The sequence below is a fragment of the Aethalodelphis obliquidens genome, unplaced genomic scaffold (genome assembly GCF_003676395.1).
Source record: "Aethalodelphis obliquidens isolate GAN/ISIS:26980383/991018 unplaced genomic scaffold, ASM367639v1 scaffold50, whole genome shotgun sequence".
Lineage (NCBI taxonomy): Eukaryota > Metazoa > Chordata > Mammalia > Artiodactyla > Delphinidae > Aethalodelphis > Aethalodelphis obliquidens.
The window spans coordinates 1,481,390-1,498,576 of NW_020837994.1; the positions used below are offsets into that span (position 1 = coordinate 1,481,390).

Here is a 17,187-nt window from a genome sequence, read left to right on the forward strand (position 1 = left end):
TAGATGAAATAGAAGGCAGATCTGGGGACTAGGGGAGGCGCCAAGTCAATGGAAATTGGAGGATAAATAGTATTGGAGGGAGAAGGGAATGAGGCAAAGATTGAGGAAGCTGAGAGGATAGTTTAAGACATGTAGGAGGCACCTCCAGAGAAGGGGTGGAGGAGGTTTGAGAAAAGGGAGAAGAGCGGTGACAAAGGTGGAGGGGAAATCTGCCAGGGATGGTTGAGGGAAATGGGAAACGATGGAAAGAAAAGTTGTGGGGAATTAGGAGAAGAACTTGGAAAAGGTTTAGGAGGAGAAAATCTTTATCTAGTTTCTCAGAGAACTAGATAATAGAAAACAGCTGGGGGAAACAGAGAACACCTGAGGCAGGGTTGGAGCGGAAAAGACAACCAGGGCGCAGAAGGTTCTAGAGAGAGTTCCTAGGGGTGTAAGAGGCAGATTCTGGGAGTGAGGGAGTAACTTAGAGATTAAGTCTCTTAAGGGGTACTGAGAAAGTGTGGAGAACAGGCCTAAGGAAAGATGGAGAACACAGCCAAGAAGACAGTTAGGGGTGATAGGAATGTGCTGAGAAGTGAGGGTAGGGAATAAGGGGAGGAGTGAGGAGGGAGAGGGCTGAGGGGCTTAGAGAGTAACCATGGGCTCCAGAGATTGAGAAATGACTAGGAATAGGGTCTAGTGAATGGCGTGCTGCAGAGGTAAGGCCTGGGAAGCTTAAAGAGGAAGATTTGGGAAATTGATTTTTGCTGGGCAAATAGGTCTGGCAGAAGCTATGTACTGATCTGGTAAGATTCAATTAATGAAACACTGAGAGGAGCCACTTAAAATGTTTTGAGGGAAACCATCATTTACTGGAATGGGAGGAGCTGTGTTGGCTTTGGGAATTTAGGTTGCTGAATGGCTTGGGCCAGGTTGGGGGATACTAAGGTGTAGGAGAGAGAGTGTAATGAGCTGAACCTGGGAGAAGTAGAAGGCAGAGGTAATTGAACAGGCAGTTGGTTTTGAGGGGTATTTGTAGTATCAGATAGGATTCTGGAGACTAGTGACTGGAAAGAGAAAAGGGGTAGGAAAAGTACTTAGGTATGTGGTAGTCAGGAGTGTGTGTTTGGGATTCTAGAGATGGGTTGGTAGACATTCTTGGAATAAGGACTAGAGAAGAAAAACCTTAGGTTCTGAAGATTAATATGTACAAAAACTGATCGAAAAGGAGATTTAGATGGGAGATACAATACTGTGAAAGCATGTCCTAGCAATGAAGAGAAAGGAGAATCGTGTAAATTAAAACAGTGGAGTAGAGGGGTGGTGAGAATGGTTGGAAAAACTGGGGAAGGAAACTAAGAATTGAAGTGGAAACCTGACTATGAGACACAGTAGAAAACTGAGAAAACCTTGACAAGTGAAGATAGGTCGATGGATGCACAATACAAAGAGGTGGTAGAAGCCTACCTGTAAGGTAAAATGAAGATCGTTTTGGCTTTGGAAGACAAAGGTAGGACTGTAACATGATTAAGGAGGATCTGGAAGCTGATCCATAGGAGATTATTTGGGAAAATTAACCTGGACTATAAAATTAATGTAACGTTTATTGTTCATATGTATCTTAGTTGCTACCTTTCTTAAACTAAACTTTGATCTTTCAGTATTCCAGCACTCTTCTCTAAAATATATATAAAAATACTAGCTTTTTAATAACCATATATCCTTCAGATAAGTTAGAGCTTAGCTTCTAACTTTATCAAAAGTTCTCTGAAGATGAAGAACTGAAGAAAAATACTAAGAAAAAGTAAAATCAACTGATTAGATTATTAGTAACTTAACCTCTTTAAATAGATGCTTTCGTCCTCCTAATTTAGGTTAACTGCTTATCCTGGAAGATAAAGTTCTTTAGAAAAACGCTTCTTTATAGTACTGTGAAGAGAGGAGCATATATTGGTGAATTTTATGTGGTCCTCAAGTAGCTTATTTTCCTGTATTTTTATTTCCTATTTCCTTATTGGAACATAGGCATGCCTCATGTAAGCCTAATGTTAATGATAATGTAGACTGTCTCCTCTTCTAGAATCATAAAGCTGGAAGAGAGTCTCTGAGACCTATTGTGTTTTTTGGATTCATAGTTGTTATCATTGGCAATACTTAATGTGAGTTGTGTGTCTTATTCCTTTGCAAATACTCTAGGATTCAGTCTTCCTTTTTCCTCAGTCAGACCTGGTTTATGAAGTCTCACGTCTACCAATTTCAAATCATTCTTCTTTATTTCTAACTTCTTCTTACTTGCTTTTTTTTTACTCTTTCCATCTTTTCCACTCCCCAGTCCATCTCTTACTCTCAGGTTGGACCTGTTCCTTATATGACTTACTCTTTCACCTATTTTTCATATTCTCTTGCCTTCAGTTTCAGTAAACCTTATTTAGATATGTTTGCATATTCAGGGTGGTTTTGAGTTTTTGGTTTTTCCTGAGTTTCCATAGTTTTGTTTTTCCAAATGGATTTAGTAATTCCAGAGTATTGCTGGATAAAGCAATAATAACAATTACTTTTTTTTTCTTTTTTTTTTTTTTAAGTGAGTACTATGTGCCAGGCATTGTGATAGTAGCTTTATGTATGTTATTTCTCAGGTAAGGCCTGAAATCCTGGTTTTATTGTTCCTTGATAGATGCCAGTAGATGATACCCAAAACAGTGGTTTTGAACTTTTTAATTAAAGATTTTGGAGCTCTGATTTTAGAGCCCTACTTGCAACTGGTATTAGTCTGTTAGGGTTGCCATAACAAAAATACCATATTTTTTTTCTTAAGAGTGCTAGAGGCTGACCAAGATCAAGGCACCAGCAGATTCCGTGTCTGGTGAGGACCACTTCTTAGTTCATAGATGGCAGTCTTCTCGCTGTGTCCTTACATGTGGCAAGGAAGAAGAGAGCTCTGTGGGGTCTCTTTTATAAGGGTACTAATCATATTTATGAAGGCTACACCCTCATGACCTTATCACCTCCCAAAGGCTCCACATTCAAATACTGTAGAGGTTATTGGAGATTAGGATTTAAAGTGAATTTTGGGGGGCACAGAATTTCAGTCTATAACACCTGGTATGCTTGAGGGTGTTTTTATTTTATTTATATATATATATTTTAATTTAATTTAATTTATTTTTTTATACAACAGGTTCTTATTAGTCATCAATTTTATAAACATCAGTGTATACATGTCAATCCTAATCGCCCAATTCATCATACCACTATCCCCACCCGCCTCTGGCTTTCCCTCCTTGATTTCCATACGTTTGTTCTCTACATCTGTGTCTCAACTTCTGCTCTGCAAACCAGTTCATCTGTACCATTTTTCTAGGTTCCACATAAATGCGTTAATATACGATATTTGTTTTTCTCTTTCTGACTTACTTCACTCTGTATGACAGTCTCTAGATCCATCCACGTCTCAGCAAATGGCCCAATTTCGTTCCTTTTTATGGCTGAGTAATATTCCATTGTATATATGTACCACATCTTCTTTATCCATTCGTCTGTTGATGGGCATTTAGGTTGCTTCCATGACCTGGCTATGGTAAATAGTGCTGCAGTGAACATTGGGGTGCATGTGTCTTTTTGAATTATGGTTTTCTCTGGGTATATGCCCAGTAGTGGGATTGCTGGATCATATGGTAATTCTATTTTTAGCTTTTTAAGGAACCTCCATACTGTTCTCCATAGTGGCTGTATCAATTTACATTGCCACCAACAGTGCAAGAGGGTTCCCTTTTCTCCACACCCTCTCCAGCATTTGTTGTTTGTAGATTTTCTGATGATGCCCATTCTAACTGGTGTGAGGTGATACCTCGTTGTAGTTTTGATTTGCATTTCTCTAATAATTAGTTATGTTGAGCAGCTTTTCATGTGCTTCTTGGCCATCTGTATGTCTTCTTTGGAGAAATGTCTATTTAGGTCTTCTGCCCATTTTTGGATTGGGTTGTTTGTTTCTTTAATATTGAGCTGCATGAGCTGTTTATATATTTTGGAGATTAATCCTTTGTCCATTGACTCGTTTGCAAATATTTCCTCCCATTCTGTGGGTTGCCTTTTTGTCTTGTTTATGGTTTCCTTTGCTGTGCAAAAGCTTTGAAGTTTCATTAGGTCCCACTTGTATATTTTTGTTGAGGGTGTTTTTAAAATCACTACTTTAGTACATTCCATTACCATTTGAGAGGCTATAAGTTATTAAAATCATTTGACCATTTTTCAACATGTTTTTGGTTCATGAATAGTACTCTGTTTCTATAATCATCTCTTACATTTTTATAGTGCTTTAACTGACATATATTAGTGCTTTTTTGTATTATTCCATGAGGTAAGTTAGGGCAAGGGTTAATATTTTCTTTTAATGAGGAAACTCAAATGTTCATTGACTTACCTAGGATCACAGAATCATGAAGTGGCAGAAACAAGACTTCAGAAACCCAGACTTTAGATTTGTAGTCCGTTGTTCTTGTTATTCCTTGGTGCAAAGAGACTGGTTTGAAGTGATAATGATCTGAGTTTGAAGGTTAGCTTGAGTATTTATTTTAGTTAAGTCATTTAACCTCTCATAGTCTGCTTCTTATCTCTCAAACTGGGATACTTCTGCTTACCTTAGAGGGCTGTGAGAATGAGATAATATGTGAAAAGCAGTTATGCCTCCTGACACATAAGCTCTTAAGGAATGATAACTAGTAAATTATTATATGTTGAGAACAATGAGAAAGGCTCATTCTTTATGAAGTAGAAGCACTCCTTTCAGTATCTTATAATGTCAACTCTTTCCCCTCAAGCTGTGTATTTATTCATATCTGATCAGATAGTTTTTCATTCAACTTCTTAAGTTTATTACGGATATCAGGCCTCTTAGGAAGGCTTTAAGGGGCTGTTCACACAGATGGAGAAATAAAGGGCAAAGTGGAGTGATTTGCTCAAGGTCACATATTAAGTTACTAAAAGAATGAAATCTCCGTGTATCTGTTTACGTTGATTATCAATTTCAAAAAAATTAAGTTATAGGGCTTCCCTGGTGGCGCAGTGGTTGAGAGTCCGTCTGCCGATGCATGGGACACAGGTTCGTGCCCCAGTCTGAGAAGATCCCACATGCTGTGGAGTGGCTGGGCCCGTGAGTCATGGCCGCTGAGCCTGCGTGTCCGGAACCTGTGCTCTGCAACGGGAGAGGCCACAGCGGTGAGAGACCCGCGTAACACACACACACACACACACAAAATTAAGTTATAATTCACATACCATAGAATTCATTCACCCTTTCAGAGTATACAGTTCAGTGATTTCTAGTATGTTCAAGGTTGTACAATCATCAGCACTAATTCCAGAACATTTTCATCATCCCGTAAGGAAACTACTTACCTGTTAGCTGTTACTCCCCCTTCCCCCAGCCCCTGGCAGCCATTGATCTATTTTCTGTCTCTGTGGATTTACCTATTCTGGAGATATGTAAATAAAACCATATAGTATGTGGCCTTTTGTGACTGGCTTCTTTCACTTAGCATAATGTTTTCAAGTTTCATCTATGTTTTAGCATATATAAGTACTTCATTTTTTTTTTTTTTGGCTGAATTCCATTGTATAGGTATACCACAGTTTAATCATTTATCAGTTGCTGGACACTTGGGTTGTTTCCAGTGTTTTTCTGTTATGAATAATGCTGCTGTGAATATTCACATGCAGAGCTCTATGTGGAAATAATGTTTGCATTTCCTTGGATAATTACCTAAGAAAGGAATTGCTGGGCCATATGGTAAGTTATGTTTAACTTTTTAAGAAACTGCCAAATTGTTTTCTGGAGTGGCTCTTTGAAGCTTTTTATGTATCAGGGATATTTTTTTCCTTATAAGTGTTAAAAATATTTTTCCAAGTTGCCTTTTTACTTTGCTTATGATATTTTTTGCCATGTAGAAAAGTTGTTTTTAAATTTTAATGTACTCAGATCTATCTAGCAAAATCCATTGCTTCTGGATTTTGGATTGCAGAAAGACATTTCCTTCTCCCAGCTTGTAAAACGATTCATATATTTTTTTCCCTAGGACCTGTATGCTTTCTTTTCTTGCATCCATCTTGTTTATCTTGATGTGCAAAGTGAGGAACAGATCTAATTTTATCTTTATCCATATGCTATCCAGTTGTTGTAACACAATTTATTAAAAAGTCCTTTTCCCATTATGTGAATTTCTCATCTATAAAAATTAGTCCTTTTCCCCACTAGTTAAAATGACATTTTTATCATACACCAAATTTCTACATAGATTTGGGTCTGTTTATGAATTTTCTTTCCTTTTCCCTCGGCCTATTTATTTATGTGCCATCACTATGCTTTAAATTGGAGAAGCATTATTATGTTTTAGTAAATGGTAGAGGTAGCTTCCCGTTCATTCTTTTTCAGGGTTTTCCTGGCTCCTCTTACTTGTTTATTCTTACAGATAAACTTTCTAATCAACTAGACTAGTGCCTAATAGTGTTTTTTTTGGCATTATATTAAATATGTAAATTAACTTAGAATAAACATTTTTATGATGTTGCGTCTTCCCTGAAATATGTTTTTCAATTTGTATAAATCCCTTTTGAAGGAAAACTATTTCAGATCCCAAGTACTAACGTGTTATATTTATTGTTCTACATTATATTATGTAATGTAAACATAATGTTTAACATTAAATATGTACAAAATAAAACTAGGGATAAATTCCTGTGTATAAGAGTAAATTCCATGTTACTCTTATATAATTATAAAACTCAATAGGTTTACTATTTAAATACAACTAAACCTACAAAATTCCTCAAATTCAGATTAACAATATTACATTAATGTGAAATAATCTAATTTTCTGTTAATAGCTTGTGATTTAAACGGAAATATTATTTATTGAAATAAGTAATATTTTTTATAAATAAGTTCAGAGTTGATTCAGTTATTCATCTGTATCAATCATGACCCAGGCTTTTTGTATCCTTTCTTTTTCCATCCTTAGAAATGTTGGCTTTTCCTCCTCTTGCTTGTCACCTTATGGTTGCAGGATGGCTGCTGCAACTCCACTTGCAGATAAAAAGGAAGGAACAAGGGCAAAGACCTTTTCCTAACTTAGCTTGTCCCTGTTTTTTTTCCCTAGAATGGGAAACTCCGCAGCAGGTTTTTCCCTTAAATCTCTTGGTCCAGAACTGGTTCACATGTACATCCTAAAACCAGTCCCTGGCAGTAGGGAATGGGATTACTATGACTGGTTTAGACCAATTCTGATTTATTCCTTTGGGCTGGAGGAAAGATAACAAAAGATCTCTACTAGCTACCGAAACAATTTGGAATTCTGTTAGGGAATATAGAGTGGTGGGAAGTGGGAAAGGAGTGTCTGGAGTAGAGAGTAAACAGCATCTGTTTGGAGTCCTGACATTAAAAAGTGGGGGAGACTAATCTGACTTCAAATTCCCTACTGTTTTCATTGCTGCACAGGTATAGGAAGTGATTTCTTTCTTTCCTTCCCCCCACCACTTCCTCTTTATGCCAGGTTTGAGCCGCTTGACCTGAGCACTTCTGAGTGAATGTCCGTTTTTCCATTTTGCTAGACTTACTGCCAGCAAATCTTTTTCTCCAAAATTGGGTAATTGGAATTTTTTTTAACCTAATGAGCCTTTCTTGTCATGTTACTTGATGTCAGATTTGAGGAAACACCTCTGGTTAGTTAGGAAGAACTTTTTCCTTCATGATGTGAAATAGTTTCTTGTAGAGAAGAAAGTTTTAAGTAATAGCACTATTAAGAGGATGGTGCACTTATATACCACACTTAGTACTTCAAATACAGTATTGACAACCAGTCCCAAGCACATACTACCAATATAGTTGACGCTTGAACAACAGGGAGTTAGGGGTGCCCACTCTCCCCACAGTGGAAAATCCAGGTATAACTTACAGTTGACCCTCCATATACCATGGTTCAGTGTCTTTGGATTCAACCAACCTCCAATTGTGCTGTATTTACCATTACAATTGTGTGGTATTTACTATTGAAAAAAATCCTTTTATAAATGGACCCATGCAGTTCATACTGTGTTGTTGAAGGGTCAAGTGTACTACACTACTACAATTGACGATTTGTTGAATTCATGTGTTTGAAATCTTGAATACAGAGGGCCCACGGATATGGAGGGCCAACTGTAAGTTATACACAGATTTTCAGTTGTTCAGAGGGTCTCACACACACTCTACTCCTCCTCCCATGTTGTTCAAGGGTCAACTCTATATTTTGAAGATTGAATAAGAGATTAAGTTGAAAATTCTGGTCATTCCAAACCATAGCAGAAGGCTGAAGTTGTTTACCATCAGTCCTTTTCCACCATGCCTCTGTGTGTGTCCTTTGCCATGGACTTTTTCCAGGTGTAAGTGGGAATTCTATCTGCCACTAGTAAGCCATGTGGCTTGGTCAAGTTTTCCTCTTCCTGGGCCTCAGAAAGAACTCTGAGGTGTAGTAGAAAGAACTCTTTGGCACCAGACATGCTTGAGTTTAAATCCAAGCTCCATTGCTATGGGAAGTGGCTCTGGGCAATGTATCTTATGTTTCTGAGCCTGTATTTCTCATTTTTAAAGAGAATATTTTTCTTGCAGAATTCAAAATCCTACTTGATACATAATAGACAGCTAATTATTCCCTTCCATAAAGTAAGATTTGGGTTAGATGATCTCTAATAGCATGATCCAGTATGTAGTTTTAGAATCTAAGTCTGCTGCTTTAATAAGATGCCCTTATCAACAGTAATGAACATACCAAACTATCATGACCTCAGATAGCCATTTGGTTGCCTTCTTTCCATTCTTTCCATCCTCTTCAGTGTTGCTAATGAGGCCTTTTTTTATTTTAATCAGTGGTGCCTTGATTTAAATAGCTGGCTGCAATTAAACTTCAGTATTTTGTCTCCACTACAAGACTCCTAAACTGGAGAATTTGTGACATCAGTGACTAGGACTGCTACTGTGCAGCTCATGACTCATTAATAACTCTCCTATCAGACTTAAGCAGCTTAATAGATGTTGAAGTATATTATGTCTTTGGATTTGAGACATTCACTTAAAAACATACAACTTATATTTCCTATTCTTCGTTCTCTAAGTAGGCAGGGAAAATTTTTCTTCCCTCCTTTCATCCTTCCCCTCCCTTATTTCCTTAGCAGTTGATATATAGCAGTCATATAATTTTGTTGGTTTTGGTTATTATTGCCTAGTAGGCATCATCACATAGTAGTCAATGAGTACATCCTCTATGCCCCCATAACCTTCTGTAGATATAACACTTATCCCTCTAACTATAATTATTGGTTGACTGTCTACTTCTCAAGACTGTGAGCTTCTTAAGGGTAGGAATAGTGTCTTAGTTTCCCTGGTGTCTAACATGCTGACTACTTAAGTGCTAACTGAACGAGCAACCAAAATCCTAGACCTATTTAGCCTCATTCTATAAGGAAAATCTTACTTCCTTACCAGTTCCATTAAGATGGCGTAACTAAAGCTATACTCCCTTTCTTCTGAAAGCTGTTTTTCACTTCATAAAATAATACAATTCATACTTTATTTCAGCATCAACACTTAGGTAGAATGTGTTGTGAGTGTTTACAAATACATTGTCCAATTTGAGATTTAAAATATTCATATGGTTGAAACTCACACTTGGATTTAGTCTCTTGTATGTGAAGATTCATGCCTGTTGCTTAGTTTTACTTTATTAAAATTTGACAATCCATATCTTCCTCTCTCGTTCCCCAAACCTGAAAGCAAGTCCATTACTATAAGAGAGCAAATGTCAATTAGTAATTATTTTCAGCCCAGCTGCATTTTATAGGATTGGGTTTTTCTGCCCTTACTCAATTTCTCTCTTACTCTCTAAGAGAGAAGCCTATTTTCCAATGAGGCTGTATCTACACACTGGTGACTCCAGCAAGTGTAGGGATGAGAGCAAGAAGTCTACTGTTAAAAGTAGCATTAAAAGTTCTCCATAGTCATGTCCCAGGCAATGTCAATTTTCTAAATGTTTCTTGTACTTACCAACTGCCAGGTTTATTTTACTTTCGAGGCCTCCCATATCACTTTTTCAAGTCATTCCCATCCTCAAATCCTTGAAGCTCTTTCAGACTATTCTAGCTCATTCATTTGCTCTGTCCCTCCTCTGAGCATCTGTAGCACTTTCTGTCATTTCTTCTTATTTGCCAATTGTTGTGCGTTACTACTTGGTATTGTGTTTTTTAATTGCTATGTCAAATTTATTATGGTAATTTTATGGTAATTTAAATGGGTGATTACCATAAATATTATCATAATTTATATTTCATGTTTTTATTTTGTTTTTGTGTTTTTGGTTTTTTTTAGTTTCCTCAATAAAATTGGAGGTCCCAGAGTACAGGAGCCTTTGTTTTTATTTCTTTGTGTATTCTACAGTAGCACAGTTTAAAAAATGTTCTCATAAGGTTTAATTTAATAGACATGTGGCACACAACATTCATATAAAATGAGATCCTGAAGCTTTTCATTATTATCCAGCCTGAACTGATCTTTCCATTTTCTGTCCTTTTGTAGCACCTATCATTTATACCAGGGCTTGGCAAACTTTTTCTGTAAGTATTTTATGCTTTGCAGGCCATAGTTTTTGTGGCAACCACTCAGTTCTGCCCTTGTAAGGTGAAAGCAGCCATAGACAATATGTAAATGAATGTAATTGTATTCCAGCTACATTTTTTTTGGTGTCACTGAAATTTGAATTTTATGTAATTTTCTCATGTCTTTAAATACTCCTCTCTTTGTTTTTCCCCTCCACAACCTTTAAAAGTATAAAGACCATTTGCAGCTCATGAGCCACACAAAAACAGGGGGTGTGGGTGGCTGGATTTGCACACAGGCCAACCCCATAGTTTGCCAACCCCATGTCAGTATGATTAGCTCTGTACTTCTGTTGTCTTGTAGTAGAAAGAATAGGTTTTAAATCAGCAAACTAGAATTCTCTTCCGGGCTTTACTACATACTGCTTATACACTTGACTATTATTAAAATGTGGGTAATACTAACTTCACAGTTTTGTTTTTGAGGAGAAAGATATACATATGTGGAATTACTATTTAAATAGTAAAGCTATGTAGTGGAAACTTATTTACTGTATTTCATAAATTCTAAGATACATTTCTTTTCATATTTGAAACGATAGTTTCTTAATAATTGCTCTTGGTCAGGTAAGCTGTAACTTGGTTCTCATTGCCTGTACATGAGTGAACACCAAGACCAGTATCAAAACTTACTAAATAGGTGTTGGCAGCTTGGAAGAAAATCCTGGAGACAAAAGTGGAGCACTCTTTTAATCACTAAGAGCTGAATGGCTGTGAGGTGGGGCGGGTGTTCAATCAGATGAGTTAAGCAATATTCCTAAAGTGAGAGTCAAAAGTAAGATAGGTCTTTCTACATAATAGTAAAGTCAGCATGTGAGCTGGTGTTTAGTTTAGTTTTGTTTTTTAGTTATTGAAGTACAGTTGATTTACAATGTGTTAATTTCTGCTGTACAGCAAAGTGATTCAGTTATACGTAATACATATATATATTCTTTTTTAAAAATTTATTTACTTTTGACTGCATTGGGTCTTCATTGCTGCGCGCGGGCTTTCTCTAGTTGCGGTGAGCGGGGGCTACTCTTCGTTGCAGTGTGCGGGCTTCTCATTGCGGTGGCTTCTCTTATTGCGGAGCATGGGCTCTAGAGCGCAGGCTCAGTAGTTGTGGCGCACAGGCCTAGTTGCTCCGCAGCATGTGGGATCTTCCCAGACCAGGACTCGAACCTGTGTCCCCTGCATTGGCAGGCGGATTCTTAACCACTGTGCCACCAGGGAAGTCCCCAGAAGTGAAATTTTAAAACTGTGATTATTAACAGTATATTTCTATCCTTCTATGATTCCATATTTATATCCCTCTATCTTTATCCTACTAAGAAAATATAGCCCAGGTTGTTGTGAGGATTAAATTAAGGTAATGCTTGTAAAGTGCCCAGCATAAATACATGTGTATCTGGTTTGTTTCATTTAATTCTTCTCATCCTTTTAATTAAACCAGCTTTTCCTTAAGCATAAGAACCATGGTTCAGGATATATTAATATCACTTTATTTTATTATTTTTTAAATAAATAAATTATTTATTTATTTATTTTTGGCCGCATTGGGCCTTCATTGCTGCACGCAGTCTTTCTTTAGTTGTGGCGAGCGGTGGCTACTCTTCGTTGTGGTGCGCCGGCTTCTCATGGCCGTGGCTTCTCGTTGCAGAGCACAGGCTCTAGGCGCGCAGCCTTCAGTAGTTGTGGCTCACGGGCTCTAGAGCACAGGCTCAGTAGTCGTGGCACATGGGTTTAGTTGCTCCGCAACATGTGGGATCTTCCTGGACCAGGGCTCAAACCCATGTCCCCTGCATTGGCAGGCAGATTCTTAACCACTATGCCACTAGGGAAGCCCAATATCACTTTCAATTCAGTTTTCTGTGTTAATCACCTGAACTACATCATTATTATTAGCTGAATTTCATCACAAATAGCATTTTAGTGTATTATGGCTAAATAGACTTGGAAATGGAGCTTCCCAGAGAATCTACCAATATTTCATTATACTGTTAATCAGGGGAAATGTACTTCAGTTTTTCCAACAACCTACTTTACAAACCTTTGGAATATAAATCCATTTTTAAGTTGGAGAATATGCTGACTTTTTTTTTCACTGAATATTGGGAAATTGTATTCTTTACTGGTAATTAGAGGATTTGTACTTTTGCCTCTTCTCTATCCAGGTCATTGTTTAATAAAAATAGCACTTCAAATTTTTATAGCATTTGGTTTAATAAAATCTTCATACCAGACATAATCTTTGTGAATCCTTCTCTGACCTGGTTCCCTCCCCATAAGTGTCCTGAGCAAGATTGAATGTCCCATCTGTGAGCTCTCATGGTACGCTAGGCTTATTTCTGTCATAGCTATAGTATACAGTGACTGTTTACTTCCTATTTCCCTCCAGACATGAGCTCTTTGAGGGAATTTCGGGCCTGCTGATTTCCCTAGTGTCTAGCAAGTATATCAGGGCCTACAATGCAGGGCATAGTCAAATGTCTGTTTAATTGGAATTAAGTTACCTGTTTATATATAAGCAAGTTGTGACTGGAAAGAATCTCTCAAATAATTGCCCTAAAGATATTTGCTTTTTGTCTTTTTTCCTAGATCATTATGGCATTCAGGTGAGTCTGGGGAAGGTGTTATGTGGCCATTGGTTCTGAAATATACTTCATTAGGATTTTCTGTATGGATTTTATTGGCTTTTAAACTCTGACCTCAAACCTGCTTGCTTTCTTCCTATTGTGATATGTCTAAGCAGTATAGTAACTTACATGCGTTCTGATGACTGAATATCGCCACACACATTAAGAGAGTGAACAGCTCCATTTGGTCCTTGCAAAATATCAAAAAGCCTTGTATTCTATCTGCTTTTTTGCTTTCATTCCTGATGTCTCACTGGTTGTATTTTTGTTTGAGGCCAGATCATTTTAGTAGAATTGTCATTATATCCTTTTTTCTATTTACTTTTAGAGTTTTGGAAAAAGAAGTTACTAATTATGCTGTTCTGATGTTAGGTGAATGGTAGAAATAAAATTTAGAAAATTTTCTAACTTGAGTAAAGCAGAATTCTTTATTATCAGAGGTATAAGATTACAGTTGTTCTTGGGCTGCAGCAGTCTGTCCACATCCATTTAAAACAAAGCATGGGGATATAGTAATAAAACAATCATGTGCAAAAAAAAAAAAAAAAAAACAATCATGTGCCTCTTATGGAGCTGATATTCTCATGGGGAGAGGCCAACAATAAAGTAAAAGCATAGAGAATATGGTGTCCACTACAGATTTTAAAAATTTGGTAACCACACACCTAGATATTTAAACATGCTCCTTTGTCATGGATGTTATTTTGAGGGAAAAGTTTGAGAGATAACTAAGATTAAACCTAACTCCAAAATAATGATGGCTTAACACTCACCATCCTCCCAATCTCTGCCAGTGCTCACTTCTGTTCACCCTTCTTCTTTTGTATTATCTTGAATAAAATAAAATTCCAAGAAAAATAAAAAAATAAAACAAAGTATGTTTTTGTGTGATCTGACTCAGCAGGTTCGAAGTTCCCATAAACTAAGCATCTTATCTGAAAATGGTTGTAAGTGAGGTTAGGTTTCATTCATTTGCTTGAAACTACATTGTATGTTGGGCCAATGTCTAATGCAGGACTGTGTGAAATGCCACTGTTTCCATTTTTGGATTCCATGATGCCCAATTAACATTAACACTCTCATCAATGGCCAACAGAGAAAAGTATTAGGGATAGGATGTAGGATTTTCAAGCACATGGTAAATCAGTATATAGTAAGCTGGAACTCTTTTAAAAGGTCTTCTCTGTTCTTTCTTTGTGAATGACATCAGAAAAACTTGAGAATTGTCTTTGATTCTTCCTTTCCACTCCGCCCTTCTGTTTTCTCCCATCATTTTCATTATAGTTGTAAACCTTGACTTTCTTCTTAGTCTCCATGGTACTTCGGCTTGCTGTAAGGGTCCTCAACCAATCATTTTCCCTACAGCAGGAACCAATCCTCTTTCACCTCTTCCTGGGGATTTCTGGGTGCTCATTCTTAGCTTTGATGATTTAAAGAATGGAGAGAGAACCTAGTATTATTTTGAGGGTAGTATTGAAAACTGATAAGGAAGTGATCCTAAGAATACGACTAGCTGATCTGCTTTCTATGCTGTTGGATGAGTTACTGATATTTAACCTCCCTTGGCTTTACTTTTCTCATTTGCAAAAGAGGAATAATAGTAGCTACCCTAGAGAGTTGTTGTTGAAATTAATTCATTAATTCATCTCCATTTTCTCCCCAAACCCCATGAAATTAAAGTAATTTGGAAAAAGGAATATGATCAAAGGACAAAGAAGAGGAGGGAAGATAAGATACCAAGATTTAGGAAGGTAGCAAGTTGAAGAATGTTAACTCACTAACAGAGAAGAGCAAACTGAAAACTACCCACAGAAGGAGAAAGTGCAGACTAATCCATATCACAACCCCATAAATGCTCAGGAATTATAGGTGCTAGGTACCTCTGAAAGGGCTCTAAAAACAGGAGGATTGATTGACTCTATTAGACTCCCAGATCTTCTCCCTTTCCCTCAATTTATTGAAAATAAATTTCTCAATAATGGGAGACAGGTTAACTTTTGGAGGAATTGAACCGGATGGCTCTGGACTCAGTAGGCTTATGCGGGCAAAGATAAAGCAACTGGATGAAACAGGTATTAAGTGAAGGTACATGTTGTGTCTTCTAAATATGTTCATGGCTTTCTCCTTTACCTCCCTCAGGTCTTTGCTTAAAGATGCCTTTCCTGATCACTGATTTAAAATTACATTCCTTCCCAACCTGATATTCATTGTCCCCCTTCCTGGCTTTACGTGGCACTTATTGCTACCTTGAAAATTTTTGCTATGTCTCCTTCTACTGAGTGTTAACACAAGAGTAGCGGGTTTTGTCTTTTGTTCACTTCAGTATTCCCAGTGCCTAAAATAGTATCTCATAGGTGCTCAGTGAATATCTGTTGAGTGAATGAACAAATGAGACTATTCAGTTTCTTTTCCCGAAGGCTCACAGCTAGTCTTATGTCCCCAGGCAGAAGATTGGAGGATTCCTCTCTGGAGCAATGACTGGCCTAAGAGAAAAGACACACAGATATTGATATTTGGTGGAAGAGTCCCCCATTTAAAAGGCTGGGTCTCTACTTGATAACTGTACAGTGATATTCAATAGTCAACAAACCCTGCTTTTTCATAGAATCACCAGCCATCCAGGGAAATCCTCTAACACAAAAGACAGGCAAAGACAAAATGGGAAAAGGAAACAATAATGCATAGAACAAAAGAAAATACTAAAAAACCTAGTATCTCTCGTCAGAGACAAGAGACAGTATGGCATCTGTGAAACAAGAACAGGATGCTCTTTTACAAAAAAAGGAACCTTGTTTCAGAGAACAAAATGTAAATGTTGGGAATGAAAACATGTATAGTAGATATAAATTAAATATAAGAGAAAGTTTAAGGTATCTCCTAGGAAGAAGCTTGTTCTACATTAAGATTAAAATTTAGAAATAGGGATAAAAAGGTTCTTACAAAGAAATCTCAACAGCCATACTCCAATATAAAATAAAAATTTTTTTAAAGTGGTAAGAGATGACAAAAAAAAACCCTATAAATTAAAAAAAAAAAATCTCCACAGCAGTACCTCAATTAGAAGTTGATAGAAGAATGCCCTAAAGTTTGAGAAAGAACATCTAACCTAAAATGGTTTTGGCTAATATTTGCCTACTATGTCTTTGTCCATTTTTTAAATTTGGGAACTTTTTGTCTCTTTTTAAGTAGTATATAGCTAGAATTAAAAAAAAAATCTCATCTGAGGGTATTTCAGACCTAGAGTATTCTTATTCTTATTTTGGTTTTTTTTATTCGTTTTTTTTTTTTTTTTCGCGGTACGCGGGCCTCTCACTGTTGTGGCCTCTCCCGTTGCGGAGCACAGGCTCCGGACGCGCAGGCTCAGCGGCCATGGCTCACAGGCCCAGCCTCTCCGCGGCATGTGGGATCTTCCCAGACCAGGGCACGAACCCATGTCCCCTGCATCGGCAGGCAGACTGTCACCCACTGCACCACCAGGGAAGCGCCTTATTTTGTATTTTGTTTCATCTGACCTGTGTTCCTTTTTCTCATTCCATTTTTTTTCTCTATTAGTGTACTAACGATATAATCTATTCTTTGAATGTTCCCCATCATTTTTTGGTAACAACTTTATTGAGATAGAATTCACATACCATACAACTGAGTCATTTAGAGTGTACAGTGTTTTTTTTAAGCATATTCCCAGAGTTCTGCAGCCATTACCACAATTTAGAACATGTTCAGCACCCCAAAAAGAAACTTTATAGCCATGAGCAGTTAGCCCTCACTTTCCCCCAAACCAACCAATCTGCTTTCTGTCTCTATAGATACACCTAATCTGGACATTTACAATAAATGGAATTAAACAATATATGTGCTCTTTTGTGACTGACCTTTTTTGCTTACCATAATATTTTCAGGGTTCATCTATATTGTG

The 17,187-nt window shown here is 37.3% G+C and overlaps 1 protein-coding gene across 4 annotated transcripts in view; it reads left to right on the forward strand.

The window, feature by feature from the left end:
- The window catches only part of PPME1 (protein phosphatase methylesterase 1), a 103,330-nt gene that overhangs the window by 576 nt on the left and 85,567 nt on the right, over nt 1–17,187 (forward strand). The window lies entirely within an intron of this gene.